At 38.9% G+C, this 25000-nt stretch overlaps 1 protein-coding gene across 10 annotated transcripts in view; it reads left to right on the top strand.

The window, feature by feature from the left end:
* The window catches only part of LOC131690055 (protein gone early), a 173000-nt gene that overhangs the window by 117915 nt on the left and 30085 nt on the right, over window positions 1-25000 (top strand). The gene's annotated exons all lie outside the window — the stretch shown is intronic.

Genomic DNA, 25000 nt, shown 5'->3' with positions numbered 1-25000 from the left:
TGGTTACATTTAACTTTTTATTGTTTTTGGACTTCGCGTGTAAAGGAAAGAAGAAAAAATATACCGTCAAACAGGGTAGCTTGCAACAGCGGGGTAACTTGCAACACTTTAACATGTTTCTGTTCAGATTAATTTAACAACGCTAATAATAGTGTTTGCAATTTAGCATTATAGCTGTCAAAAGCCAGCATATGTTAAAAGATAATCATGTACTACCAGTCATTATTTTCGGTTTCTTTAGCGCGACAGGGTAATCTTCTGTATTTCGAGATATTTCAATAAAAAACAAACTGAAATGTCGTGCTTTGGTCCACTTCAATGATAAGAGCATTTCATTTGTATCTCTTACGTACAGATCGAGTATACAACAACAAACGTTACTGTTTGATACATGTTTGTTTACCCTCTCAAATATATGCAAGATAACGATTTAACTATATTAACTACCCATGTGGGGTAACATGCAACAGTATTTTGTCTTATTACTATTATGACTCTAGCCATCTGGCTGATTGAGCGTTTCAAATAATAGTCTGTATAGCATTTTGAATCAAATTTTAAAGGTATAACCTACAGCTAGAATATGAAAATGCTCCTTAAATACAGAACAGTACCAGGAAGTCGTCTTTACGTGAACTTGCTTCTCTAGCAATACTAGAAAATGCTCAATTTCTATCTTCTTATACTCAACTCAGTAGTGGATCCAGAAAAAAAAATCGGGGGTCCGAAATTTCGATTTTGAAATATTCAATGTACAATACGTAATATCTAATACCCCTCTTTTTAAAATCAGTTTTGGAATCGGGTTTGGAATGATTTGGAATTTAGAATGAATTTAAAATAGAAACTATTTTAAAATTTCTCAATGAGATAAAAAAAAATCGGGAAGGTCCGGATCCCCAGAACCCTTCCCCTGGATCCACCACTGACTCAACTGGATTGTTCTAGCATTTATAATAGTCCGATTGCATGGAAAAGAGTTGTTGACAGTGTAAATTAATAGGTTATCTGTTATCAATAATATCTGAAGACAACAAAGATGTAGTATAATTTAGTTCTCGCCATTCACTGATAGTTTCACTGCACTGTTCCAGTGGAATCTAATCACGTTAATTGCGATAGAACTGAAGTTATAGTTCTATGGATAATAGTTGTTACTTACTAGTTCTGAAATGAAGGGTTAGCCTTTCCTACGAATTTCTTGAATAAATCGAATGTTCCCGCTGTTCAAAAACGTTGTTGATTATAAACAACATGGGCATCCAAATTATAGTACATTTGGTCGCTGTTCTTTGTAAATAACATGGATATTCAAATTATCGTACATTTGGTCAATGTACTAAAGGTAAACAAAAATATACAGCAATACACTTCAATGAAGTTCATGTGTTGCAAGTTACCCCATATGCGGGGTTACTTGCAACAGGCATAATTTTTGGCCATCGTGAAAACAGGGAATGATGCTTTGATTTGTAAAATACCATTTAGTAGTCTTTATACTCCCATTAGCGCTTGTACATATTGAAAATTATTCTAATGCTACAGCATTTTTAGTTATACCGCTTTGAAGTTGAAAAGTGTTGCAAGTAACCCCGTTTGACGGTACTTACTTTCGAAAAGAATATCGTTCAAAACTCGCATATATAAAATACCGAAAGGAAATTGTCCTAAAAACGAATTTCTTAAACAGTACCCCTGCCCATTTGCTCAGAGAGGGGAATGATATCTAAGTCAAAAGCCTTAAATAATGTCCAAATTGGCGAACATATCACAAAAGCTGACTAACCATGTTCTCGTTTCATATCCATTGAACCCTACTGAGACGCCAATACATATGTAACTATACATTCATTTCACTCATATATATCTCTATGTCATTTTAGAATTTGGAGAAATATATAACCGAAGGAAAGGAAACATATTAGTAAACGAACTCCGGGGACTCCAGAAAACACTGAAAAACAGCAGAAATAACACAAAGTAAAGAATAAAGGATGAGAAAAATTAAGCAGAAAGCGAAAGCTCGCCTGATTTTGGATATCTCACAGGGCAGAAAGCAGAAACAACATAACACAAGGCAGAGAATAAAGCATGAGAAAAAGAAGGCAGAAAGTGAAATTCAAAGAAGGAAATCAAAAAAGGAAGTTGTATCATCTACAATTGCAGAATTTATGGAAAACAGAGAAGAGATGTACTATAAGAAAAAACGAATTTCTAAAACATATTCGAAATTATAATGATTTGTTCGTCAATTCCACGCAAATATTCTAAAACGACCCAATTTTGAAGAAATCAGTAATTTTTCAGTTTTATGTCCAAATTGTAAATTCTAGTGTTCGGATCACGTCGGTAGCTTTCAAAAATAGTAGAAATAAGTGGTGTACACAGTTCTCTCTTGAAAGGAAGGATAGTCATAAAACCAGAGAACGCATTAGACAAATATTTGCTGATGCGATAATGCACAGCTAAGTAACTTGCCAACTTATATCAACCACTACATGCCTGCGAGAAACCGTCCAAAGCTGTCAACAACTGAGCTAGAAATATGCTGCAGAAGCAAGCAATAGCAAGAGGCGTCTTCTGGCTGGTATATCTTCGTCGTTATTAAGATACGGAGGTTTGGTCGGGATTGCAGTATTAAAGGGCACAGTGGAATCGAGTGAAACTACTTAGTTACCTTCAGACTCAGTGCGAGTTGCGGTCGTGTACAGAACCATCTCATCAGAGACAGTTTGCGTTATCACCGGAACGATCCAGAAAGTTACAAGCGGACCAGGCAATACGGAAACCGCTCAAAGCTGTCCCGAAGGTCAACTGAAAGCAGTATTGGGCGGATTACGGTAGATGAACACACACTCAGATCGGTTATCTTGATCTGGATGTGGACAGGATGCATGGAGAAGTTAACTTCTGTTTGAAGTAGTTCTTGTTTGATTACGGTTGCTTCAGACAATATCCTCTCCGGTTTGAACACGCTTCGGCATTCTTCTGTTCTGAGTATGGATATTTCGAAAAAAAAATCGGAGCACGTTAGACACTGTGCGTTCTAGTTCTGCAACAGGGTAGAGCAAGAGACCTTCATTTCGCGTGGAAAACGTTGCTGAGATGTACCAAGTCGATTGAAAATGAGAATCCGTTAACAGTGCACTTCCACGAATTCTGTGGGAACATCAGCGAAAATGGTATAACGAATAGGGAGATGCAAGAAAATATGAACGATCAGTTGACAAAGAATCTCTGCAAAAAGATGAGGAAAAAAAATAGAACGAGTAACACAAAATCGTATTAAAACGGGATATTAGTAGATTAGTAGAAAATCCGGAATCTAATCCGTCGTAGTACAGCAGATTCTCCATTCGGAAGCTATACGAGCAGATTTGATAAAGTTTGAGCTAAATGATAAAATGTACATAAAGGAGGGTAACCGGTTATACTAAGAAAACTGGGAGTTAAATGGTGCAATAAGTACGTCGTGATGACTAACAAGAGGAAGGTGGATTTAATTGAGCTCTGCCGACAATGGCCTGCGCAATGTAAGTGTGATGATGTTGGTGGGATCCAAAAGCGGTTTGACATTCGTGGAGTAGACTAGCGTTAGCTGACGCAAAACGGGACATCGGTTTCGAGAGAAGATTCGCCGTCGGGTGAACACAGTAGCACAGTACAGATAAGACAACGAGCTAGCAACACTTAAGTCAGAGAAGAAATTTTGTGAGGGTGAATGGGAAGGAATGTGAATCAAGCTGGTTAACATATCCGAATCAGTTGACAGCTCGACAGGTGCCAATATTCGTAGAACAGAGCAGGTCAGTAATACCACGAAGGTTGGACAGCGAGCAAGAACTAGTAGCTATGGAGAAAAACTCGAGTGATGAACGCAAAACAAGTGCAAGAGCATAATCCCTCTTGAAGTAATACTTAAAGGTAATTACGAGAGGATGAGGATATTCGGTAGATTTAGTACAAAGTACTGCACTAGGAGCCCGACACTACCACGAACCATCAGGTAGTAGTGTCTATGATATCCTGTCGATAAAAATAATATAAAAGAATGATTTTTTACGCTCCTCGCCCATCCCGTGAAAAAATTCTGCACATCGGCCTGCTTCGTGATCATCTAGAGCTCGACCACAATTGAAGATCGTAAAGAGGAATTGCTGCCCATATTTGTCAATTTTTCAGTTATATAGCACAAAACGTATTTATTGAGGCATCAACATCTTAACAATTTCGGAGTAACTCAAACGACTATAATTTAGTTGGTGGTCCAGAAATCGATTCGATTGGATAATAACTATTACTTCATCGAGAAACATTTCGAGCACAAAGCGATGCTATTTTTTCTCGAACCAGGAACCTTTGGGTGCTCATAACAACGGCAGCGAAATCCAGTCAGTATGTCAATAATATTTTTAGACAATGATCGTGATCGTCGGCTGATTGGTACTGCCTCGAATATGAAGAACTTTGATGATCTTGAAAATCCAATAGATTTATTCTGACAAAACGAAGACATCAGAGGCAATAGCATTAACAATTGTATTATAATGATTTGGACACTCCTGCGCTTCTTGTATTTTAATGTACCCTTAACAACTTCGGCTAAACCATTAATCATTTTTGTGAATCGATTAGGAAAGATTAACTGTCAATAATATTAATCTTCTTTGATGCCGGCTGTCTTTTTTTCTCTCATCTATTCCCAAATAATTGTCTTCCGATGAAGATTTTAGCACGTGCTGATTGCTTGATTGGCATTTGTTTTGACATCCACAATTCGCTAGGAAGCTTAAACTGCTTGACTGTAGATCGATTCACCGTTTTTATTGAGTTGTTCGATTTCATACCGTTCGAATGATTTATGTTTCGATGTTTCCAACATTGTGGTGAGTTCCTCTCCACAGTTTGACCTTGATCTACGAAAAGAAGTCTGCAACCGCATACAGAACACCGCACGGTACAGTAAAGTTGAATGCTTCAAAATACCTTATTTGCACGACACCTCTGGCCTTTTTTTGGCGAAAAAGCCATCTAAGCAACCTCCGGCCGTCGTCGCGTCCTCACATGTGCGTGATGAGCGATGATAAAAATGTCAGAGAGGTCTGTGCCCTGTCGGTCATCGAGCGTATCAGAGTAGGCGTGGGGAAGTCGCTCGTAGTTAGCAGATGCAGTTTTTATGAATTGACAACTGTCATTCAGATTTCGTTCAGATAAAACTTTTCGTTGCCCTTCCTTCGTCAAGGGGAAGACTATTTAGCCCAGGGCAGATCTTAACCGATGTGGTTGTGATTAAAAAAAAAACCTGTTCAAAGCAATCAAAACAGCTATAACCTGCGCACCAATTTGTTCTCACGGATATTGGTTGGTTTTGTAATGTTCAACCATTCAGTCTTTCCGAAACCGCAAACGTTTGTTTGTCAAACGTTGGGGAACTGGTACACCATAAAAGCGTCAATCAGATCAAAGAGGCGAACGTCTTTATTTTCTGATAATTTTGTCTGCGCTTTAGGAATTTTGTTTGTCCAAAAAATGAAACGGAATCAGACACAATACAAACGATATTTCATTCCGGTGTTATTGTTTACATTGATACTTTTGTTGTATATATACAAACAATCTTTACTTTTCGTGAGCGTGAAGGTGCAGAAAATAACCAGTTATCTGCCTATTAAAAAGGTATAATGATGGAAATAATCCATAGATGACTACTCGTTGGCTGATATTCAAAAATTGATTACAAATTTTTAGTTACACCTGCCAACTAGTTTTATTCTTCTACGATTTTCCGTTTGAACGCAAAAATTTGGAAGACAGCCAATAGTTTACAAGACGAATTCAGAGCCAGACAAACTTGTTGGGCTTGAGAGGAGGACGGTACTACAGTCTTGATAAACATATCATTATGGCGTGGAAGCCTACTGTCAAAATTCTCTTTGAAAGGAAATTCCGACCGAACACAGTTCACAGCAATGAGGTATATATAGGTGTGGCAGAACACACGGTTTGCTAGTGTTGGCAACCAAAAATATGTAAACAATCCAGAAGCACAACAGGTCGACGTCATAGCGGTCACACGATTAAATGGGAGCGGAACGACCGGTATAACGAAAGCAAGTCGATTTATACTGTGATTATTCACACCACTCATGTAAGATTCATCTTACGAATACCAAAGTGCCATCTTCTCCAGACCTGTTTATACGACATTGAGTTCACAGCAGGCGACGAAAGATAAAACTTTGTTCTTTTGTTTAGTACCCACATCTGTGATTGGCGAGTAACGGTTTGTCCGGCATTTTCTCTAAAAGTGAATTTTGACAGTTGGCTTATACGCCCTAATCCTATATGAAGTGAGTAGGATTTCTTGGCTGCGCGGGGGACAGCTTTGCGTCATTTTCACAGTGTAGTTTCTTTAGCAAACATTTCAGCAATACAATTATGCCTAGCTAGACACTAACCGCAACAGTTTCGAGTAAAGGTCAAAGGCATAATCAAACAACAACGGCACGCAAAACAAAGCGCGACCAGCGGAACAATCCGGTTTGTCTCGCGTGACAACAAAGTGGCTATCAATAGGCCGATTTTATGTGGACAAAATAAACGATATACTGACACTTCATTAAGATCTCTGTGTTGCGGATGCGCCGATTGGAAATACGCAATTTAATTAGTGCGGTGTCATGAATGTGAATCAAGCGCCTTAATCTAGGCAACGCGTCAGTCAGACGTTCAATACTAGTTTAGAACTAACTGCACTTGAAATAGACTTGCAACAAGTTTTTTTTTTTGAATTTCATGTTATCAATTTTGTCAGTTGACACTTGGCATTCTGAAGGCGTTACCAGTTTCCAGTGAAAATTTAATCATGTGGCCTACTATTCACACCTACCAACGCTCAACCGGGACGGATGAAATATAGTGCAATACGTTTCGAACTCGCTGCCATTTGAATAAAACATTTTTTCGCGACATAAAAGCTACTATTCTTAGCCACACCTCTCAATCATCCTTATCACACAAGCATCACATATTACTCAAAATATGACGGATTGTTGCCCCTTTGATCTTTGGAGTGTGGAATACTATGGTAATTTTAAACGGGATAAACCATATTAATATTCATCATATTGAATTGCTAAACAGTGTCCACTTGGTACTATGGTTCCCATATCTAGCAAAACTGAATAAATTTGACATAATTTTCTTCAAACCATCGCCAATACTGTACAAGGCCACAAGAAGATCAAGGTTCCATAGATGCAAACCGATCGCGATAGGCATAGGTAGCCTTTCTTCACAGCACAGTGAGTTAAAATGCGAATAATAGGATTATTTCTATTTGCAAAACTCACCGGCACAATAGGATACACAAAAATCTATTACTATATCTTGAAAACAATTGAAGATGGATCGCATCTGTCTTCGGTAATACTTTCGTTTAGGAAATTTAACATAAGTTTGCCGAAGACACCCGTCCGTCAGTGAACTTTAATGAATAGTGTTCACTAAACCTTTCTACACATTACATTCTGGATGTATTATGTCGTCCAAATTCAGCTATCGTAGACTTCGGCATAGGCTCATCCCCTATAAAATAATCTTATTCACGATTTAAGATTTTGACGAAGAACACATTTAAGCTATCAATAAAAGTGCCCGTTTTTAAATATCTGAAAAAACGTGAAATTTTCAACTTTAGCACCTTTCGCTTTATTAATTATCATATGCACATCGCACACAATGTTCGCTCTGGTTCTGTGCTCATATTAAACCCACACTTCGTGTACGAACTCAAACCCGCTATTTCGTACCTAAACACGTGCACATGTTCGCCTGCACAACTGAACCCCATGTACGTACACGGTGTGCGTACACATCGGTTCGTGGCACCAGTTTTCTCTTTCGCACTTTCATCGTCACTAGCGCTGACTCTTTTTGTCATGTGCAAATCGTTCTCGTGTACGCACCCGGTGTACGTACACGGATGTTTGAACTAGAGTTTGCACATCGTTCGCTTGAATTCGATGTTCGAGGCGAACTTGTACATCGAGACGAAGCATGTTTGAAGTTGAACGCGTGCACGAAATTTTGTACACAGGTACAAAATTGTCCATGTTCATGGGAAGTCTGTTAATTATTAAACACTTTTACCGATGTCTTCCGTTTCGCTTGTTGAACGTAATGAGTTGTTTTGACCTATTTATTAAAATACAATTTCATTATGGGTCATTCACAATTTTTTCAATTAGGGTTTCTTTTTTTATTTTTTTTTGTTGTTTTCGCCAGTTGTTAAATTGTTTCCATTTTAATAATTTTTTGCACTTTTTCATCTCATTTCACACTTTTAGGTTTTGTTTATTATTTTTTCTTATATTTTATCGGTCTTATATGTGTTACTTCGCTCTTAAGCAGAAATACTATACAATCACTCGTAATTGTGGTTTTTTAACTGAGACCCGGAGGACCGAGCCTCTTGTACTATTCGACTGAGTTCGATGAGGTTGAAAAATGGTTTGATGTGTGTGTATGTGTCAAATAATCGCCACAGGCTGCTATTTAATTTTATTTAGATCGGAGCTCTGGTTCCGGAGTGACGGGTTGAAGAGTGCTTTCACAAATCAATTTTCCATGTAAACCAGTAACACCTTGGCATACAGTCTGGTACCACCTTGGTTTTTGATGCCAAATGTCTTCAAAATGAATGGAACGTTGAGATCCGATAAAAAAATTGACAAGAATCGACCTTCTGGGATTTTTTTGATTAGTATGGATTTCTGGAATTTTAGCATAAGTTAGCACGTACCCTTCCATACACCTTCACCACCGCTTCACATCTCTCTTGAATCACCTCTCTCCCTTTAACGTACTTCTCTCACCAACCCCCGCTACCAGTAAACTGCGGGGTTGCGTTTGGTGGTTACCCAGCCCTCTCATACAACACACGCATACCAAAACAAGTTAGCATGAAGACAACATTGAACTAATGCTGATTGAGCTAATTAAATATCCCATATGTTTGTTCCAAGCGTGTCAGCTTCGACATGTAGCCTATTAAATTCGTGACCAGCGAGCTATTCTATATACACAGTTTGAAAGAAACCAGTAATTTTCCATTGAATCAGATAAAAGCATTCATCAAGTATAACGGAATCTGAAAATTACATAACCTCCATAAAAAGAAAAATTATACCCGGGGGGGGGGGGATTCGAACGAACGACCGGAAACTATTCTGCTCATTGTGCGTGCCTCTTTACTACAAGAACCATTCCGATATACGGTTTCTTGGTCGGAAAATGATTTAACCTGAGCTCTATCTATCAGAAGCTCACCGAGTTACGGCTTATAATTTTACAGGTTGAAATTAAGACATTTATTGTATTTATAAAAAGGTAGATTAGGAAAGATTGCGACTTGCCAGAGTATCCCGTTCACCTCGGGCTCGAAAGGATCCCCTTTAGCTGAGACCTGGCGCATACCCAGACAACGTGCTCGATGTCGTGATAGCCCTCGTCACAAACGCCCAGAATACGTTGCAAATGTGCATCCAACGTGTAGAATCACGTTGGAGCTCAGAATCAGAATCATGGAGCTCAAATGTGTCGAAGAATACAGTTGAACCAGAACCAGGAACGGACACGGTTGGGATTATACGAAGAAGGATTGATGCTCTGTGCCATGTAGTCGAAGTTCAAGGACATAAATCGGGTTTGAGAATTCAGCTCGACGAACCTGTAAAAATTTTCAATCACCACAAAATTTTCAAGAAATCTTTTTTCGGCAGAATACTTCTGCCGAATTCCTCTGTAGAATAGTGATAGTGATCCGGTGGCCTTGTTCGAAGGATACGATCTCTGCAAGGAGGGTCCATTTAGCAGTTAACTGCTTCAGAAATAGTCTCACTATAAGGAGAAAGGTTATCAGAAGGCTTTTAAGAGGATCAGTAATAATAAAAGTTGTACAAATTAAGTCCACGATGTCAGAAAATTTCATGAGTCCAGTACTGGACTCATTTTGTTTGTTTGTATATTTAGACTTTAACCGCTAGGGTCAATCGCCTTTACTGGGCTGTGTATCTGTTTGAAAAAAAAGGAGACGCTTGGGGTTTTCATTGTCTATTGTCGTCAGATTCATGCTCAACAGGAACTAAAAGAGCATGGAAAATTTTCGGAAAGGACAGGCGGCGAAACGATATTTAGCATTTCTGCTTAAGAGTGCTTCAAGCGTTTCTTAAGGGAGCGCCTAGTTTTATCCCCGAGCTGTTTGTTCACATATCATGATTGAAGAGCATGTGGAGGGCCCCCGCAGTAAATACATTTTTCAGTGTCTTTGTCGCAATAGTAATCCTCATGCTCTCCCCGCATTTGCCGCACCCTTTTTTATTGCCATGACTGTGTGGCTGTTTGGAATTGATACAGTTCATTACCAGTGGTAAACACAGGTGAACGAACTTTGTCAAGGAGGACATAGTTGGGAAGAGAAGAGCCATGTCACCAAAAGCGAGCATGGCGGAGAATAAGTACTATTATCCTTCTCAGTTTTTATGGAATGCAATTACTTGTAATCCAAAATTTCCATCTATTGAAGTGAGGGGCAGCCTTGAAGCAGCCAACGCCGTGCTTCAACAGGTATTCGCACTTCAGACCCGGTTCGGATATCACACCATCAATTTCTACGGTTATCGCTGGTACGTAGACGCTCAAATTTGTGGCCACTAAGGGGAAAAAACAGTCGCGATCGACTTTACGCAAACTTGAACAGTATGTACAGTACGTAAAGTGAAACAGTTGATAGAGGTCTATATAACGAGACTTGATCTTACGGCAGTGTACCACATCCAACTACATCATACTCGGAATGTGGTACTGATAACGTTCAATATGCTATTCGAGACAGAATATTTTCTAGTGATGAACAACATGCAACACGACGTCGAATACGACAACATATGGACAGAGATATGACTGAAAAAAGTCGAATTGCAAAGAAGTGGAATCCGCTACCAATGACACCTTGAGAATCTTTTACCCTGGCATTCTCAACGCGGCTCGCGTGGGGCTAGCATGCAACTGAGCCAAGCTATTCTTTCTCTCACTTGACCTTCGAATTAGGGTTCCTAGTACCGAGTAATTTTGGCGAGAACTGGTACTACGGTACTGAAACCCTTAGTACCACCGGTAGTACCAATGAAATATCGGCACCTGATTTTTTTAAAATCAGAAATCACTCCATAGTGAAATTAAACGTTCAAAATCATGATTTTATCGATGATATTTTGTATGTTTAACAATTATTCTGATCAGCAAATCCGTGGCTAAACAGTGAGTGACATTCTATATTTTTGAACAAATCGCAATCTAGAGATTTATTAACTCTTTACGACCTTAGTTTTTTTTATTGGAGTTAGCGTTAACAGATCAGTACGATTTATTTTCTTAAAATCGACTCTTAGGGATGTAAGGAGTACAATTAGCACAAAAATTATGTGAATTAGTTATAAACAATTAAAACTCTAAAATTTACAATAAATTCCTCCGTGTTAACTAAAAATCCTAGGGATCTGAAGTTTTTTGGCAAGTATCTCAAACATTGAACTAAATTATAGATTTTTTGCAAAATTTTTCGAAAATCAAATTATCAAAATATGCAAAAATGGAGTTTATTATTATATTGGTCTATAAAAGATTCTGAGAAACAGGGATAACTTCTAAATTAGTATAAAAATAGATTATGTGGTTTTTGAGATCGCTGATTACGATTCTGATAACAGAATTTGAAAAATCAATATGGCGGCTACACAATGGCAGTCATTTTTTTACGGAATTTGCGATTTTTGTTACTATGAGCATAAAACTCGATTTACGAGAGTTTTAGGGTCGCTGATTACGATTCTGATGTCAGAATTCGAAAATTCAAAATGGTGCTTACAAAATGGCAACCATTTTTTATGAAATTGGCAAATATTGTTACAGTCAGTATTAATCTCGATCCACGGAAGTTTTTTGGGTCACACAGTTGCACTTTTGGTTCCGCCATTTTGAATTTTACATTTTCGACGTCAGAATCAGAATCAGCGACCATAAAAAAAACCCTAGAAGACGTTAAAGGTCAATATAAAAACCCGTTTTAATCCACCTAGTGGTGCAATTGTGCCTTTCTCATTTATCCAAACTACGATTTCATGGCTGGTTATGTTTGATATAATGGTGGAAATCACTATTAAATATTCAGTGCGATTTACACATACGTTCAATGAATCGACAGCTACGAACTTGAGTCGCTATATGTCGACGCTGAAACGTTAAGAAATTTTAAATTAGTTTCTTAACTCGTATCATCGTATCTTTCAAATCGCAGTGCTTCTGTGCGACTTAGAACTACACTCACAGATCCATTCCATATTACATCGGGCGTTCCTCAAGGAAGTCATCTTGGACCTCTTCTTTTTGTATTCTTCGTGAACGACCTCTGCAGTGAATTGTCGTCATCTAAAGTCATGTTTGCAGATGATTTGAAAATGTATCGTGTTATAACAACTATGGTGGACTGTTGCGCATTGCAAATGGACCTCGAAAGGGTTATGGGTTGGTGTGACAGAAACGGCATGAGAAATGCAGCATAATTACTTTCGCACGAGTTCGATCGCTCATTGTTTTCGAATACCTGATGTGTTCTGCTCCTGTACAACGAGTCGCATCAGTCAAGGATCTAGGTATCACTCTCGACTGTAAACTACGGTTCACCGCACATGTTTCTTCTGTCATAGCTAAATCCTATGCTGTACTTGGACTCATCAAGCGCAACACTCGTGATTTCAATGATGTTTACTGTCTTAAATCTCTATACGTCGCACTTGTACGCAGTGCTCTGGAACACGGAGTTACCATTTGGGCCCCGTATCACATCCTCCACATTAATCGTCTCGAACGGGTACATAAGAATTTTATCAGGTTTGCCCTTCGTCGGCTGCCCTGGCAAAATCGATTACTGCTACCTCCATACGAAGATCGCTGCGCTCTCATCAATCTCCCTACGCTGCGAAATAGGCGAATTTCTCTGCAACGACTCTTCATTTTCGACTTGCTTACATAAAACATAGATTCCCCTGCGCTGCTAGCAAAGCTTGATTTCAACGTTCCGGGAAGGTCTTTCAGGAGAAATGATTTTTTTCCGGCGCTCAACACATCGCACGCTATACGGCCAGAATAATCCGCTAGATGTTTGCTGCCAGCTTTTCAACAATGTTTATCATCTCTTTGATTTCAGTATAAGCAAAGAATCATTCATATTGAAAATAGTTAGTTTATAGTTAGATTATAGTTATTTAGTCTGTGCGATGTAATATTTTTAGTCGAAGACAATATACAAATCAAAAAAAAACAAACTTAAAATCATTTCAAACCAAATTTTGCACTGGTTTTTCAGACCCACTAGGAAAATTTATTCTAGAGGAATTAGAAAATTTTATTCGCGTAGAGGGGTACTTGATGAGGGAAGGGCGGTTTAGGGAAGGGTGGTGAGTGATGTCGGGGGGAAGGCCTCACCGTATCCCCCTAACTACGACCCTGTTAAAATACAGAAAACCTATGTCCCTATGTCAAAAAAAAAATGGCCGGGATTGAGTTGACGATGTTCAGAGTGATTGCATAACCTTTCTGTAGGAGAAAGGCAAAAAATGTGAATCTGCTGTGTGTCCGTACTCTTAAACCCATAACTCCGAAACCGGAACTCGGAATTTAATAAAATTTAATAGCAGCCTATGGGTTGTACCTTTCATTTGAGACTAAGTTTGATGAAATCGGTTCAGCCATCTCCGAGTAACCGATGTGATTTTTGGTCACATACATACATACACACATACACGCACACACACATACATTTGCCGAATTCGACTAACTGAGTCGAATGGTATATGACAGACGGCCCTCCGGCCCGCGATTAAGTTGACGATGTTCAGAGTGATGGCATAACCTTTCTATAGGAGAAAGGCAAAAAAACATGAAATTTAGCCAAATCCAGTCGCCATATTAGATCCGCCATTTTTAATTAGACAGACGTCAGAATCAAAATCAGCCACCCGAAAAGCCTCTTGTAAGACGTTTAGGCCAATAAAAAAATGTGAAATTTTAAATTTACATTTTCGATATTAGAATCAGAATCAGCAACATCGAAAACCCCCTTGTAGAACGTTTTAAGCTAATATAAAAAAACATTTAGCCAGGCACAGTCGCCATATTAGATCCGCCATTTTGAATTTCACATTTTCGACGTCAGAATCAGAATCAGTGATCCCAAAAACCCCCTCGTAAGACGTTTTAGGCCAATATAAGAAAACATGAAATTTAGCCAAGCACAGTCGCCATATTGGATCCGCCATCTTGAATTTTAAACTTTTGACCTCAGAATCAGAATCAGCGACCCCGAAAACCTATATAAAGCTAAAATTAACAGCATTAACAATGAAAAAAATTCACGTCGCAAAGGGTTAACATAATCTCAAGACTACGTGCAGGAATTCGCTTAGGACCGCTATTATTTGTTTTATTCATCAACAATCTCTTTAATCGTTTCTTTGTCGATGACTATTCAACACTCAGTTGTTTGCATTGGAGATCGACCCTGTTTTAGTTCAAGATAACCTGTAGAATTTTCTTTCAATTTCCAGAATAGTTTGGTCTGAATTAGTTAAAGACGTCGTCTCGTCAGAATTCGTCACTAACTTAGTGACACCATTTAAAATTTGATTATGTATAAAGTAGGGTTGTTTCTAACCATAAAATTCACTTAACTTTAGAAAACTTTTCATGACCACGACAAGTTGGTGTTTTCAGCCTAAGTGTGCCTTTCCGTTATCCCAATTCCAACAATTGTAGACCATATCAAGCTTTAGAAAATGCTTACTTCAAAAGATAGGGAGTTCCATTAAATTCCATTGAATAAGATGTGTCACATAAAAACGAGCAATTTTAGAATGTTTCGTATTTTCGACCACTGTGCATTAACTAAAAGGCGGTGGACCCGACCGAACCTCATATGAATTTTTTAATCCTCTCTTACCAGACTATTGATCAATAAAGCCTAGCGGTGATCACGTCGTTATGCATTTCTAGCAACCGGCATGTCGTAAAAGTTCGCCTACCGATGTTATTTATCGCTTCGCGAACATCATAAAAGTTGCATTTATTTTATTCACACCTCTCCTCCTTCCGCGCGCGGAAATCCTGTTCGGTTGCCTGAAAGCTTACCAAATTTGCAGCGATTGTCACCTGTGAAAGATTTTTTCGCATAAACGACGATCACGTTCCTTCTTCCTTTCCCATTCGATTGCGTCGAGTTCACGACCTTGATCTTCAGAAAACGTTTTAGCATATTTCAATCCCGAAAAGAAGAAAAAAAAATGGTTAGAATTTGCGTGATCCAATTTTGCAAGGAAGCATCTTCGTTAGAGTCGTTAGAAGCATTTTTACGTATAGGTTAAAGTTGTCGTCGATATGCTCATCCCATTACCGCGGGTCTAGTCGCACGAAGATGAGCTGCTGTTGGTAGGAAACTGGTTTGCCCAAAATCTCAACCATGCCACAACGTGCCGTTTGTTGCATGCCTAACTTGCTGACGCGGCTGGCCGAAGGCCAACGACCTTTTTTTTTGCTTATCAATGTTTAGATGGATTTTTTTTTTAAAAAGAATTTAATGGAACTATGTTCGCTCTTTGGGGAAAAAATGACAACCGGAGCTTCAGGGCATATATTGGTTTTGCGCCGGAGACAAGAGCTTGCTTGTTCTGCAACATTTGAGTATCGAATGCTGTTACCGATCGTAAAAGTCGATACGGAAGTACTTTTTTGTGCTGTTAGTGCACTGGTTTTAGCGTTATGATTGACGGAAATGAAAGAGGAACTATGAACGTGTCTATTTGTAGTACCGAAGGAAGCTAGTTTTATCAGATCTACAAATCGCTTGCCAGTTCACAAATTTTTTGACAAGTTTCGATAAGTTTATTTTTAACAAATGTATACTAAAGCATGAAACATGATTATTTTTTTATTGATAGCTCTGATAGTATCAATTATTTGTGTGTTTAAAACGTTTTTCAGAGGTGGATCTCAGCTTCCTTTTAGACGGTTCCGTATACCGAAAATGATGATTGATCCTATAATCTATAATTCTAATGGCAACGTCCCACGCCGTTGCTGATGGCCAGCCTACTATGCGAATTTTTGGCTGTGATTGCTAGATTTGAAAAATTTCGACAATCAACAGTTGGATCCGCCAAGGTTGCCACATTTCTTTCTCGATGACCGCACACCTTTCGAAAAGACAGTAGAAGTAGAAAAAAATGATTGCCATTTGGGTGGGACCGGTTTTTCGTTTCACTAAATCGTATCTAGTGGAAAGAGTAAACTAAGAATTGGCCTATGCAAATCTAGAACTAACGATTTTTCGCTGTTTTCAGGTAAATATTTACGGACGCCTTTTTGGTTGCTGTTTAGTGCAGTTAGCCTTGAAATTTTTACTTTCGAAATCGAGCTACTTCTATTTTAGGAATTTTAAAGGTCAGCTCATCAACTAGGCGACCATTCAACAATTTTCTTGTAATCGCAGCTTTTCTACCTTTAAATGCACGGATAAATTATGCAATTCATTCAAAACACAATAAATATCCGCTTCACAGCATCACACCCAAACATGATTCTGAATATCATCAACAACCTGCCGATCCTAATTATACACTGTTCATAGCTATAAATAAGCATTAGTCTAATAGATGTCATTGTTAATTGACATGTTATAACAGTTGAGTTCTAGTAATTCGTTTTCGGACGGCATCCGATACCGATCGAACAGCGGCAGATTCAGAGATTGAGTCACGAACTAGAGATGACGAATGGATTTTCCTTCTTCTTCAGATTAGTCCTTTGAAATATTCACGCAAATATTGTTGTATCCGGGTCGACCTTGCCCATTAAACAAAACAAAAAACAACAACTTCAAAAGAAACAAGTTTAATTCTGATGATCAAGTTTGTTGTTTTGGTTTGATGCCAATCGGTTTCGCCGAAGATCCAACAATGCGAGATTCACAGTTAAATTCTAAACTCGAGAGAGAGAGAGAGAGAGAGAGAGAGAGAGAGAGAGAGAGAGAGACGCAAAAGGAGGGAAGAGATATGATGTTTTGTTACACTTCTAACCCCGTCCAATATCAGAAGGATGACTTGTTTTTCCACTGTGAAATACAATAAAATAGAAACAATATTGTTGTTTCCGATCAAATCAAGACGAAAATGTCATGGGAATTTCCTGTCGTGTCGATTAAGTAATAGTTTTTTTGGTCATAATTTTGGGTCCGTTTATGCAAAAATCTTCGACACTTGTGTCAAATAGTTGCTAATTGAACTAAATTTGAGCCAATTTCCCTACGAACATCTGCTGATGTTTTTATTTCCACCTTTCCTGTCTCGTCACCTAGCGAGGCGATCAAATCTTCAACGGTTCCAATATTTCACGCTTTTGTTAGTACTGCTTCTGTTTTGCATGGATGTTCATTGATGTTTCTTTCGCTAACCTTTCAACGAAACGGGGCCAATAACCGCGTTTTCTGGCTTTCGTGAAACTCTTCATCTGCATTTTCCATGTCACCTACTGTCGATAGCTAGTATGTGTTCCGTTGACCCGAAAGACCTTATTTGCGGACATTTTCACTACGTGTGCGTTTGAGAACTATTTATCTCCCAATAGTCTTTGGATATTCTCGTTTCGATAGTTTCGGATATCGGACTACAATAGCTCTTTCAATTGATGTTTCGTTTCAAATATTAATACTATAAAAAATGATTGTTTCCGAGAACCTTGAGCCGTTGGAGATTGATGCTACGAATGGAAGGTGGTCACTACCGAGCAATCTACTTGTAGCGAATTCGAGCAGAGGAATGAACCTAGTGCACTTTGCCGCGCTGGTGGAGAAAACCTTCCTGTCATTTTACCGGTGTTCCATACGACCACATTGAAGGTGTCGCAAAGTAGTGGTGTAAGATGGATCGATTATTATCGTAAATACAACCTCTTCCACTAGGTTGATGGGTTTGATGGTACAGTGAAGACCCGTTTTTATCAGCCCCTTGGTGAATTTTAGGCTGATAAAACCGGGACATATTTTTTTGAGAAACCGAAGCTCTTAAAATATTCTTTAGTCCCTAGATATAGCGTCATAACCTTTCCTGATTACTTAGCTTAAACTTCCCTTAAGGGGGTCTGACAGTGCAAAATTTAAAAAAAAAATACTGCATATTTTAGAAGATAAGAAAAATATGCTCAAGAAAGAATTTTCTCGAATTCAATTTGATTTGTCTACTAGAGCCCATCAAACTACACACTATTAATTTTCATATAAAGCTGATAAAATCGGGTCAAAAAGCAGAACTGGCGTATATGATAGAATTGTGAGTAATCCTACCTAGGATTCATTGGTCACTCCGGTGTTCAATTCGTGCATTGGATTCGATTCATTTGGAAAGATCGGATTGGATAAATAAAGGTACGATTAATTTAACGGCGCACGTCAATCATCCATTCAGCATAGCACGATAAAATTCTAACAGGATGCAATTGTCGCCAATGGTAAATAAACATAATTTGCAGACGTAAACCGGGGTGACATTGATCACTTTTCGAAGTAATCATTACATATTTTTAGACTCAACACATTTTTTTTCAAGTTCAATATTTTTAAACCATGTACTGATGTATGGAGAACAAGATTGGATGGTTTTACCTAAAATTCTCCGCTTCCAGCTATTTTTCCAAAAATGATTTCAAATTGAAGTCCGTTTTCGTATTTCGGGGTGACTATGATAACCTGCATGTTCACCCACATTATTGATGTCAATGTTTTTCATTCAAATGTTTGTTTAAACTAATTCTGGAAAGATACTCATTGTTCAATAGATGTTAATTGGAATTATACAAAGTATTTCAATATACTGTAAAATTCGAGTATTCAAAATTCGTATAATTTGTGTCCAACTAGAATAAAAGATTCTGAAAACCTTTAAAACTACTAAAATTATTTTATTTCGGTGTACAAAAAGTTTCATCCATTTTAACACGTTGGACTATTGAACAATAAAAATATTTCGAATTTTAGCTTGAAATAATTGCCAACTAGTTTCACAAAAAAAAATGTATTTAAAATAAGCAAACTCTTAAAAATGAATTTGACATATCCCACTCTAAAGGAAAATAAAAACTCGCTTTTAATTTATTACTCTTGCTCAAATCTGAGATTTATTTGTTTTATAAAAAATAGACACTTTACGAAGCTTCGTACAAATAAGGTAAAGTCAAATTTAGGTTTTTTCTAGTTTTTGTACCCAAAAACCGAACAATATACTCAAAAAGTATAACAAATCAGTATTTTATAAGTTTAGAGTAAAAATCATTTCAAAATAAAATGATTCGGTTGATTATTCTGGTTTAATAAGCGATCTACGAAAAAAGTTTCGAGTGATCAAAGTCACCCCGATGATCAAAGTCACCCCGGTTTACGGTACCAAAGATAATAAGTGAGAAGGAGAAAACTGGTGCCACGAACCTGTATGTACGAGAGGTGTATGCACACCGTGTTCGGTAGTGCAGGCGAACATGTGCACGGGTTTTGGTACGCAATAACGTGTTCGAGTTCGTACACAAAATGTGGGTTTAATATGAGCACAGAACCAGAGCGAACATTGTGTACGATGCTCATTTGGGAAGACTGTTTATTACTATATCTGAAATTAGATTCATACTAGAGCGAGTAAGGGCGCTATAACTCTGGTTCATTAGCCAGGGCTTAGGACAAAATAGTTCTGTCCCATCCCAGGAACCTAGAACCAAAGAAGTGATATTAACCCTCTTAACAAAGTCACTCCCAACGATTTGTCAAACCCCCATCAAATTGAAACGGTTGTGTACGGTTGTTCACGTTTCTTCCTTATTCAAGGTTCAAAAAAATCCGTCGAATCAATTATTCATTGAATGAATAATTTGATTGCCGTATAATTTTGAATCATCTTTATTTTGTACGCTGCACAGTTGGCCTGGCCGCTTTAATGCTTGTGTCATATTCAATATGTACCACAAACATTAATAATGATAAGAAAAATTGCGGACAAACGTCTGCAATTTTCCAGGATCCCTACATGTATTGGCTGTGTATGTGTAGACTAGACTAGATATCTGAAATTAGATTCATACTAACACTCACTAACACAATCAGTTGCAAAATATTCCCTCATATACGCTCACAATCTCTTCCATTCCAAACGTACAAATGCTCGTGGCGTTCGCGATAACACATCTGGCCACAAACGCGAACATGCAATTTCAATCATCCACACATATTTACGCCCGCGATCTTGCCAACATTTAAACACTCCGATAATTAAGTAGACGTTTTAGCCACTATAAATTCACTAACGCGGTCCCAAGCATTTACCCACCGATCGCGCGATTATGAATTGGTCATGTCCGGAAGTCTCTACCCTTGGTTCTAGCAGCCTAGAATCGTGGCTTCAGTTGGACCAATCAAAAATGACGCTCACATTCACTGGTCAACAGTGATATGATGACCAGGTACTTTAATGATAAGGGAAATCTCACTCTCTTTTATAATTTAGCACGTTAACGTACAAACGCTTAAGACCTTCGCGATCATCCACGCACACCAAAGTCCGCGGTCTCGCGAACATGAGAACACCCCTGTGATTAGGCGAACATTTTAGTACTTACAAAGTTACAAACGCGGTCTCAAACGCGAGCCCACAAACGCCCATGTTTGCGCAATCATGAATGGGTCACGTCCGAAAATCTTTACCTTCCGTCCTAGCAACCTAGGTACATATATTCAGTTGGACTAATAAAAAATAACGCTCATATCCACTAGACAACACATTCCATAACGACATGACCGGGAACTCTAATGATATGGAAATACCGTATACCAAAAATTAAGCATCAGGTTCACGGTCCGCGCGCGATAATCCAAGAACACACGCGAATGTGTGAAAAGACACACGGCCATAAAATAGAATTTATACACGCGATGTCACGTACACATTAGCACACGCGACATGCAAACGCACACGCGATCGAACACGTTAACGTACAAACGCTCGAGCCCTTCGAGATTATACATGCGCTCGCGGAATCCCTACGCCCGCACAATATCACATTCAGAATCACGGCCCACTTTGGCCTAAAGCAGTTTTGGAGTGGGTGACATTACCAGTCTCGTCCGCAATTGTAGTAAGTGATTCTGACAAGGAACCCTTCCAAGAATCTAGCTCTACAGCTCCAGTAGGACAGATCTCGGAAAAAATATTCATCCACTACTCAGCGATCAACGTCAATGATTTCCATGTCGTTCGCGAAACCAAGAAGTATGTGAGATCTCGTGATGATTGTTCCGTACCTTTGCACATCAGATCTCCGTTTCGCACCTTCAAGCGCCATGTTGAAAAAGAATGCATCACCATGCTTCAATCCATTCAACGACAGAAATAAGTCAGATGTCTCTCCAGCTATTTTAACAGCCATATTCATGCATTATATGCCACAGTGCGCTTCGTTTCACTGAATCGTACGCCGCTTTGAAATCTACAAACAGATGGTGAGTCCGCAAGTTGTATTTTCAGAATTTATTCAGAATTTGTCGCAGGAGAAACAATTGGTCCTTCGTAGATCGTCCTTCAAGAATCCCGCTTTCGTGTCCGCCGACAAAGAATTCAGCCAACGGGTGTAGTCTGCTAAGTAGAACTCGAGAGAATATCTTGTAGGCGGCATTGAGAATGCGTCGATAGTTATTACGTCCGAGTTTGGTACCCTTCTTGGTGACAGGGTATATGAGGCCATCCAACCTATCGGAAAGGCCATTCCTTTTCCATCCGGATCATTCTGACCACACAGTGGATTGTTTCGTACAGCCAGTCACTCGACTTTTCAAAAGTTTCGTCTTCTTCAACAGCCTTGCCGGAGGTCAGCGATCGGATTCGCACTTAGTCTAGCGTAGGTAGATGCACAACATGTTCATCATCCCCAATCCTAAAACTAACCAACTAAAAGTGCTCTTTCCACCTGACAGTCACTCCTGTACGATCATCAGATTTCCGTCTCGGTCGTTAATCCTGAGCGACGCAGGGGTGCTTTTCATCATGTTGATAATTTAGTAAAACTTCCACGCGCCATTCTTGTTCATATGCCTCAGTGAGTATCTTTTCGATATACCCACGTTTCTTACGCCGTTGAAGTTTTTTTTTCTCGGCTGCACGCAGCTCAGCATATCGTTCCCTGTTTTGACGTGTAGCCGCTGCAAGCATTCGGCTCCTGGTCTGTTTTTTTTTCTGGTCCGTCGCTTTTTGGCAATCAGCATCGAACCAGCTGTTTCGCATGTACTGACTGTCTCATGGAGAAGTTGCCACAATCGGACTGTCTTGCGTAAATCTTACACACCGCCAGATAATGGTTAGAGTTAACGTTCGGTTCTTGAGAGGTTCTCACATCAATGACATCGATTGTTCATCAAAGCATGGTCGATTTGCGAGCAAGTTTTGCAATTCGGGTGTGCATTCGAATATTCTTCCGTGGAAAATAGGAGCTACAGATAGCTATGAATCTGACTAAAGCGAGATTTATCAATCTTAGGACATTGTCGTTGGTGGTTGAATAGAAGATTTCCATGTCAATAACCGGACGAAAGAATTCTTACGTAGCGACCTGTGCTTATGTATTTTGAGGAGTTTTACGTCATGCTTTAAGTATCCTCCGTAGGTCTTGTCTAGACGCTCATACAATGTCCTGCCCCAAGAACTACAAAATCCACGAGGTACCCAAAGTTGGATTTAATGTACAAAATTCTCGTTCTCCTGGGTGGCGCCATCGAACTTTTCTGAAGGGCTGCAATCGTCTCCTTCAGTTTTTACAGGTTCCGAGCAAGAACGGTAACTTTCGCTGGTTCCAATAGGGTTCTGACGTTACAAGTACCAAGTTTTCAATCAGTTTCCGTTCAACATTACCGTATCCTTCCATCCTGTATGTACTGTTACATTTTCCGAGTTTGCTTGGTCGTTTATTTACCATACCGCCTTACCAGGGTTTCAACACTTAGCCTTGTGATGGGACGAGGCACCGCATTTCTTCTTCGGCCGTCCGGTCTGGGACAGATACTGTTTGAAGCCGCTCCTGATATGGATAACAGACATTCTTCCATTTCCCCCTTCCTTGCCAGCATGCGACCGGAAATCCCACCAGGTGTTGGTTATTTGATCTTCACTAAGGTTACTCGTACCCCGGTAGGAGTTCAGTATCAATTACTGAATCATATGAATTTTAGCAATATAGGTATCACACTTCATTTTGTTGGTTTTTATAAACATCTACCCCTGAATGTACCCTAAACGGGGTGGAGGGTAATGTTAAACGATGTCCACAGAAGCGAATTTATGGAAGATTCGCTAATACCCGTCGCGCGTTGCTGCGACTTTCCACGCTATAGGAGCAAAACATAATTTGTTCCTAAGCGCCATCTGGCGGACAGATAATCCCCAACCAATAGCACACCGACACGCTCCATAACAAATGCCTACTATGTGTAAGTAATCCGAAAGAAAAAATCCCACAACTTTTTCACGACCAGAATGTTTATGCCACATTTAGACAAGGCCTACTTTGTAGCAATTAACAAGTGAAGAAGACTATGCGACATTTAGTATTGACTAATCCATGTGCAGTTGTGTTAGTGCGAGATTGAGGTTAAATCGGGTGGAATTTTTGCCGAAATTTGGCACTCATTTAATGAGGCTAAATCGGATGGAGAATCGTAAAAATCACGTATACATATATGTCTATATACATTGCAGCTGTGTTGGTATCCTAGATGTTAAATATGTCAATTAAGTTGCCTCGATAGAAATTCAAGTCTCTGACCTTTGACCATTCTTACGAAGCATTTGCGCTCACGTAGACAGATCCTTTTAAGTCTTTTAGAGCAGTCTTTTGAGGAACAGCATAGCTTTCGTGTGGTTTGAACTAGAAAACTCTAGAAAGAGAACTGCGGAGACTCCATTTTGGATCCATTGGATTCGCGTTTAGCTGTCAAAAAACAAATCCAATCGAACATTGCCTATCCTTATAACATTGGACGTGTTGCCATACAATACCGGGACCTACGTTGCCAAAAATGCTGTTTTTCTCTCCGCAGTTCTCTTTCTAGAGTTTTTCTAGTTTGAACTCTTTCCAGCTCGGCACTAAATAATAAATCGACTATAATACTAGGTTCGAAGACTGCCAGCAGAGTGGCTCTCACGGCTATTATTCCCGTTATTCGGTTTGTTCCAGAGTTACAAATATTCCAATTAATTGAATGAAAATTGGTCATATTGAGACGCATTAATTTTCAATATTCAATTAGGTTCCTTTACCGAAACAGTTAACCTCACTTTTCTTGACAGTTCGATTGTATTGTTTACATGGACTTAGAAAAATTTGTGCATGACTAGATTCGCTCGAAGCAAATCGTAAAGAATTTTTCTAAGTACATGTAAACAGTACAGGCGAACTGTCAAAAATGAACATCTAGTTCATTTGTGACGTCACCGTAAAGTATTCAATGTCGCAACTGAAAACGTCAAACGAACTAACGTCATTCAATGTAGGTGTCAGATTATTGCACGAAGTGAACGTCCAGCAACGAATCAAACGTATCAAAGTAGGCCCTGGCGCAGTCTAAGCGATGATAATTATTATTTTATATGCCTGTCAACATTTCATAATATTTACCTAGATAATTAGTTAAATGAATATTATTGTACGATATTCAATTGAATGAATAACATGTATTTTTGAATGAATATTTTTTCTATTCACCACGAGTCGCAGCGAGTTAATCAGGCCGTTAAAAAAAGCTTCGATTATTTTTAACTCTGGTTTGTTCATTTTCAATCTACTTTCCTGCTATGCCGCCTTTGTATAA

The sequence above is a fragment of the Topomyia yanbarensis genome, chromosome 1, assembly GCF_030247195.1.
Source record: "Topomyia yanbarensis strain Yona2022 chromosome 1, ASM3024719v1, whole genome shotgun sequence".
NCBI lineage: Eukaryota > Metazoa > Arthropoda > Insecta > Diptera > Culicidae > Topomyia > Topomyia yanbarensis.
The sequence above is the reverse complement of the archived record's forward strand: the minus strand, read 5'-3'. Positions and strand labels throughout refer to the sequence as shown.